Source organism: Delphinapterus leucas, chromosome 1 (genome assembly GCF_059928025.1).
Source record: "Delphinapterus leucas isolate spDelLeu-1000000601 "Yukka" chromosome 1, BTC_Dleu_Yukka2, whole genome shotgun sequence".
Taxonomy (NCBI): Eukaryota; Metazoa; Chordata; class Mammalia; order Artiodactyla; family Monodontidae; genus Delphinapterus; species Delphinapterus leucas.
In genome coordinates, this window is record NC_143129.1 from 182,297,947 (window position 1) to 182,303,946 (window position 6,000).

Genomic DNA, 6,000 nt, shown 5'->3' on the forward strand with positions numbered 1-6,000 from the left:
GCCCAGAGTAGGTGCCCAATAAATACTGGTTGGATAAAGAATGAATGAATGAGTCAGTACCTGTGGGCTTACCTCATTTCCTCCCCTGGATGCTAAGCTGCTTGAGGGCAAGGACCAAGTTGTCTCACACTCAGGAAAAGCAAGCGTTTCTGGAAGCTTAGAGGAGGGACACGTGACCAAGACTACGGCAGGTGGTCAGGAAAATGCCGTCTCATTTGAGACCTGACAACAGAGGGGTAGGGGCAGGGACCAGGCAAGAAGAGCATTCCCGAAAATGCCACGCCACAAGCAAAGGCCAGGGCCAAGACCACATGGCACTTTCGAGGGAAAGCAGAAGGCCAGTGTGTTGGGGCAGGGAGAGCCGAAGAGGAGAGAGCAGAGGGTGGCAGGGTCACACCTGGAGGGACCTTGTGAGTCATAGGAAGGAGTCTGGACCCCTGATGGCCTCAAATCCACTGCTACGTGGACAGCAGGTGGGCAGGACAAGCCTGGGGCCAGTGCCCTTTTAGGAGGCAGTTGCAGAATTCCAGGGGAGCCTGAGGGTGCCCAGATTTACTGTTCCTCCTTCCTCAGCTCAGGGAGTCTGGGGCTCCCAGATCTTAGCCTCTGGGGACCCTTGGGGTTCATTCGGTCTTATCATCAGTTGGGAACACTGAGGCCCAGAGCTGGGGAGAGCCTTGCCTGAGTTTGAGAAGAAGCTGGGGTGAGAATCCAGGGCCCGGGTCTCAAGGCAGGGAGGCCCCTCCCCACCATGGAGCAGGGAAGGGTGAGGCACCTAAGAAGGCAGGGGTCCACTGGGAGATACCTGCTTAGGTCACAGGCAGACAGTCTTGAGTGGTCCTGGCAAGACCAGGGCATTTAGAATGGTCCAGAATTGGGGGCTGAGGATGAAAAGAATCCTTCCAAACGGCAGGTGTTAGGCAGCAGCTGGAGGACCAGGTTCTAGTATGATACAGGATCCTGAGCCTACAGAGCCCCCAGTCCTGGGGGGACCCCTGCCTGAGTCCTAAAGTAAGAAGGTTATTACTCTAACTGCAGGTGGTGACAGCAATGGCCACCCTCTGTCAAACAGCTCCTATGTGCCCGGCATTATTTCGTCGAGCCCTCACGATGACCCTGTGAGGAGGCTGTGTTATTGCCCCATCTTACAGATGAAGAAACAGAGGTACAGACCAGTGATGTCATTCATGTGACAGCTGTGAGTCAGAGACTGAGGATTTGAATCCAAGAGGCCTGACCCCAGAACCATCTCTTCATGCTGGAGGGCCAGCCCTGGTTATGCCCAGTAGAGAGTCAGGATTGGGTTCAAGACTGCTATTATGTGACCTTGAGCCACTGAACCTGCCTCTCCGAATCTCAGTTTCCTTTCCTCACTTCCCAGGACCTGAGGATGAGGACGAGAAGACCTCAAGTGGTTGCCGCAAGGACACAGGAGGTGTCGCATTTAAAGTGCCTGAAACACAGAGTGGGCTCGGGGAGCACCAGCCCTGGCCCTGCCTGGCCTCCGTTGGTTGCCTGCACCCCTCCCCAGGCACATTCAGTCTCTGCCCCATGCCCATCTGCGTGCCAAGCTGCCAGCCTTGGCAGGCGAGCCAGGCCTGCCTCCTGTCCTCCTCCTCCTGTGCATCGTGGGGAAAGAGCTGGGCCCCTCCTGTGGGGCTGCCCTGGTTGGGGCTGGCCTCCTCCTGGATGGGGTTGGGGGAAAGGAGGTACCTGCACAAAAGGCAGCCACACTCTCTGAGGGCCCAAGAGTTCTGGAGAAAGGGGCAAAGCCCCCCTGCCCTCATTTCTCCAGCCCACTTCCTCAGCCCTTGATACAGGTGTTTAATGAGCAAACACACGTTTGAAGAGAAGGCTCATTTCTGGGAAGAATCTGGTTCCCCCAAGATGCCAAATAGAAATTCTCTCTCTCACGTCCTCTGATTGGCCTTCATTTTGATGTTGGTTCAGGTGAGTGCTCTGAACCTCAACTTCCCCATCTGTAAAATGGGAATGAGACTTCCTTCCTGGAGAGTTGGGAGGCTTCAATAAAAGCACCGTAATGTGATAGCTATTTTAACCTAACCAAATATTCTCCTGTCTCATTCAGCTCGCAGTCCAAAGTCTCCCCTTTTGAGCACCTGGAGAAACTGAAGACCTACCCCTAAGTTCCTGGGGGGTGGAAATGGGGAACAGAAGCCAGGTGTCCCAACTCTTGCTTCTGCCTGTCCTTGAGGTGGCAGTGCCGAGATACCATCTCCCCTCCCAAGGGCCCAGAGGAATTTGGAAGGCAAAGAAAAAACAACAGGTCCCAGGCCAACGTCTTTCATTTTTGTCCTGAACAATGCCGTTTCTCATTGTTAAGCAAATATTGCAGGAGGCGGGCCCCAGAGCTGACGCAGGCTGGGATATTATCAGAGCTACAGCCCCAGGGCCCAGGGCCCTGACACCCACAGATTCTGCCTAGGACTCCAGGTGCCACTTTTGGCCCTTCCCGAGCCTAGCCACCTCTGAGGAGGGGGCTTCAGGGTCTGGGGTCCGAGGGAGTCCTGACTAGAGAGAAGGCTTCTGTCCAGCACTGCCAGTTCTCCCCTCCCCCTCTCCAACCTCTGTAGGGCACAGGGGGTTTGACTGACTGTCCCAGTTTACTCTGGACTGTTGGGTTTCTCATGACCAGGGACTTTGAGTGCTGAAACTGAGACAGTCTCGAGTGAACCAGGATGATCGGTCACACTACAGGGTCAACGAATTGAGAGTCAAGTGGGCAGATTCCTTAAACGACGCTGATGCTAACAATATCTGCCAGGACTACTCCCACCATTTACTGAGTGATTGCTATGTGCCCGACACCCCACGCGAGGCGCTTGACGTGTATCACCTCACGTATCTCCACAAACAGACCTGTGGAAAACTGTGAGTCCCATTGTACAGCTGAGAAAACTGAGGCTCAGAAACTGAGTTGCAGGAGGTCACGCAGCTGTGAAGTGGCAGAATAGGGAGTCAAACCCAGCCTGATTCCAAAACCCTAGCTTTCAGTTACCCTCTGCCCCATGAGGTAGATTGACCTTGGCCAGCCACAGATGGTAAGACCAGGGTCAAGAGAGGTGGGGAGAGCCCAACCTCAAGCTGGTGTTCCCTCAGTGAAGCCAGCTTTAGCGTGCCTCTGCCCATCAGTATCAGAAGGCCCGTTTGCCCCTTGGCCTAGCCCGGGAAGACACATTACAGCTGGCTTGGGGGGAAGAAGATGCCCCATTCTTGTCTCAAGGGCCCCAGAAACTGCCCCCAATGCAGGAGGTCAGTGCCGCCCCTGAAACTTGGCCTTGTCTTGAGAGTCTGTTTCTGCATCGGACAAACCCAGGCTTGCTCACCATGGGACAGTCTCTTCCAGAGCCCCGGCTGAGTCAGGGTCCCAGAACTCCAGCCCCCGCAGGTTTCTGAGGACTGGAAGGCAGGGGTCAGCGCTGGACTGGACTTCATTCTCACCAGAGGCTGGGCCTGGGACTTCCTGGGCAGCCCCCTCCTCTCTGTCCCCCTGTGCTTGGCTGGTGCCTTGGTCTCCGTGGCAGGGAGGGCACCGGTGCTCTGGGGGTCTGTTTGAGGTTTCCTCCCGCGGCTGGTGGCAGCGGGTACAGCTCACTAATTAATTAGCGCTTAAGTACTTAGCATCCTCCTGCATCGTGTCAAACGAGGATTTGAGTCTTAATTCCCTGTGTAGGTAACGGTGGGAATGTGTCAGGGAGAGCGGTCAGGACTTAGAGGAAACGCTTCCCCTGGCTTGGATGCTGGCTGGGAGCACTAGTGATGCAGAGGGAAAAGACACCCACGAGGGCAGAGCTCCTGGACCCCCATACCTTCATCCACCCCTCACCTTATCCACCGTGGCATAGAGGGGTAACAAACACAGACCCTGCAGGCACGCTGCTTGTGTTCACCTCCCAGCCCCCACTGCCTGCTACGTGTGTGCCCCTGAGGGAGTGACTTAATCCCCTTGAGTCTTGGTTTGCGTGTATAAAGGTGATGAAGGCGGTGACTACCCATCCGATTGCTGCAGACAGTAAACAAGCTAACTGAAATTCTGAAGAACGCGGCTGGCAGGTGGTAGGGCGCCCCCCCCCATTAATAGGAGCTATTTTCTTTCATTTATTCACTCTCTTGGTCATGCTTTTGTTTATCCCACAGACATTTATCAAGTGTCTACTATGTACCTGTCGGGCACAGGCCCAGGTGCTGGGGGACACAGAGCTGTCTTTCCACCTCTCTGACCACCTATGACATGGGGATGATGACAGACTCTGTCTATGAGGCTTAAATGAGATGCTGAAGGTCAAAGGCTGAGCCCCACCGACCTGTGGCTATTAGTGGGAGGGGCAGCAGCTGCCCCAGCAGAATGGGACTGGGGACTGCAGAGCACACAGGATGGCGCCCCCTCCTTGGCTCATGGCCCAGCATCGCTCACAGGACCCCCCCGGAAATGTGGCTCCACCCCTTGGCTGTCCAGGTAGTACCTGAATGGAGGGCTCCCCCATTCAGTGCTAGGACTCAGGGACACCAGGTGAGGGTCTGAATGGGTCCTTGAAGGGGGAGCCACAGGGCAGGTAAGACCAAATCTTATTCTTCTTTTTCTAACACTTTTGGCCTGTTCACACTCCCTCAGCATCACCTGGAAAAGCTGGGCCCCAGAAATGGGCGGTTTCCACTGTTGCTGTCACAGAAGGGGAATTGGCGGAGTCTCCGGCGTGAGGCCCCTCTAATGATGGGCCTGCATGGGGCACCTCAGCCCCGCAGAGTGCCAGTTGACCATTCAAGGGTGCCGGAGGAGGCCCCAGGCCACACTTGTGTAAGTAAAAGTTATCTTCAAGGGATGGGGAGGAAGGGGTTGAGGGTAAGGCAGAGTAGAGGAATGGTAGAGAAAAGTGCTAGAAATTGAGTCTGAGGTTTTTAGACTGGCCACAGTCTAAAATGTGCTCTGCTCTGTGACCTGAAGAAAGCCACACAACCTCTCTGAGTTTTGATCTTCTCATGTGAAATGAGAATAACAATCCTGCAGGAGACAGCATCTCCAGCTGAGCGCTCTGTGAATTGACATCATGTCATAAAACTTCAGGGATTGTGTTATTTAGGTACCAGAATTGGCTAATGGTTCTACAGAAACCTTTTTCCATGGCAGAAACCTTTACAGGCAGAGCCTCAAATTCAGCCGTACCATCTATGGTCCTCATACCGAGTTTTGCCTGTAATAAAAATACGTGCCATTTATGCAGAGCCTACGATGTGCCAGGCTCTGTGCTAAGTGTGGGCATTCCTTAAGTCTCATCAACTCCTCACAATAGACCCACAAGCTGGGCACTCTTACCCCTTCTTACAGATGAGGGATCTGAGGATCAGCTTGGTTAAGTCACTTGCCTAAGATCTCCCAGCTAGTAAGTGGTAAAGCCAAGATTCAAACCCAAGTCAGCTGCACTTGACAGTCAGCAAACACTTGTTGAGTCAACAAATGAACAAATGCATGCATGTTTACAGAAAAATAGTTGGTTAGGGGAGAATGAATAGGATCTTCCTTTTTAGTGAAGCTATAAAGGCAGGGGCAGTGAGGAAAGAGTCCCCCATGGCTTTTGTCTGTCTTGAGCTATTACCTATTATTGCACAGAGCCCCGGAAGTATAAAAGAGATGGAAAAAAAAATCCCAGCCCAGAAGGAAGAGAGCAGTTCTAAGGACAATTTGAGTATTCACTGGTCTCTGTAGAGCGGCAGCTACATGCCAGGGACTTGGATGGGAACTAGGGATGCAGCCCTGGAGGGACCAGACATTGTCCTGCCTTCATGGTTCTTATGGCAACTGGCAATGGAGCCAGACTTGAGGGCCGTGTGGAAGATAACACAACTGGGACAGCAGATGGGGGGCTTGGGGGCAAACTAGGTCTCACCGCCTTTCTAAGCCTATTCTCCTCTGCGAAATGAAGAGCTTGAGAACTAAGGTGTTGTCTAATCACCTGGCCTTGCTTACATATTGAGACCCAGAGC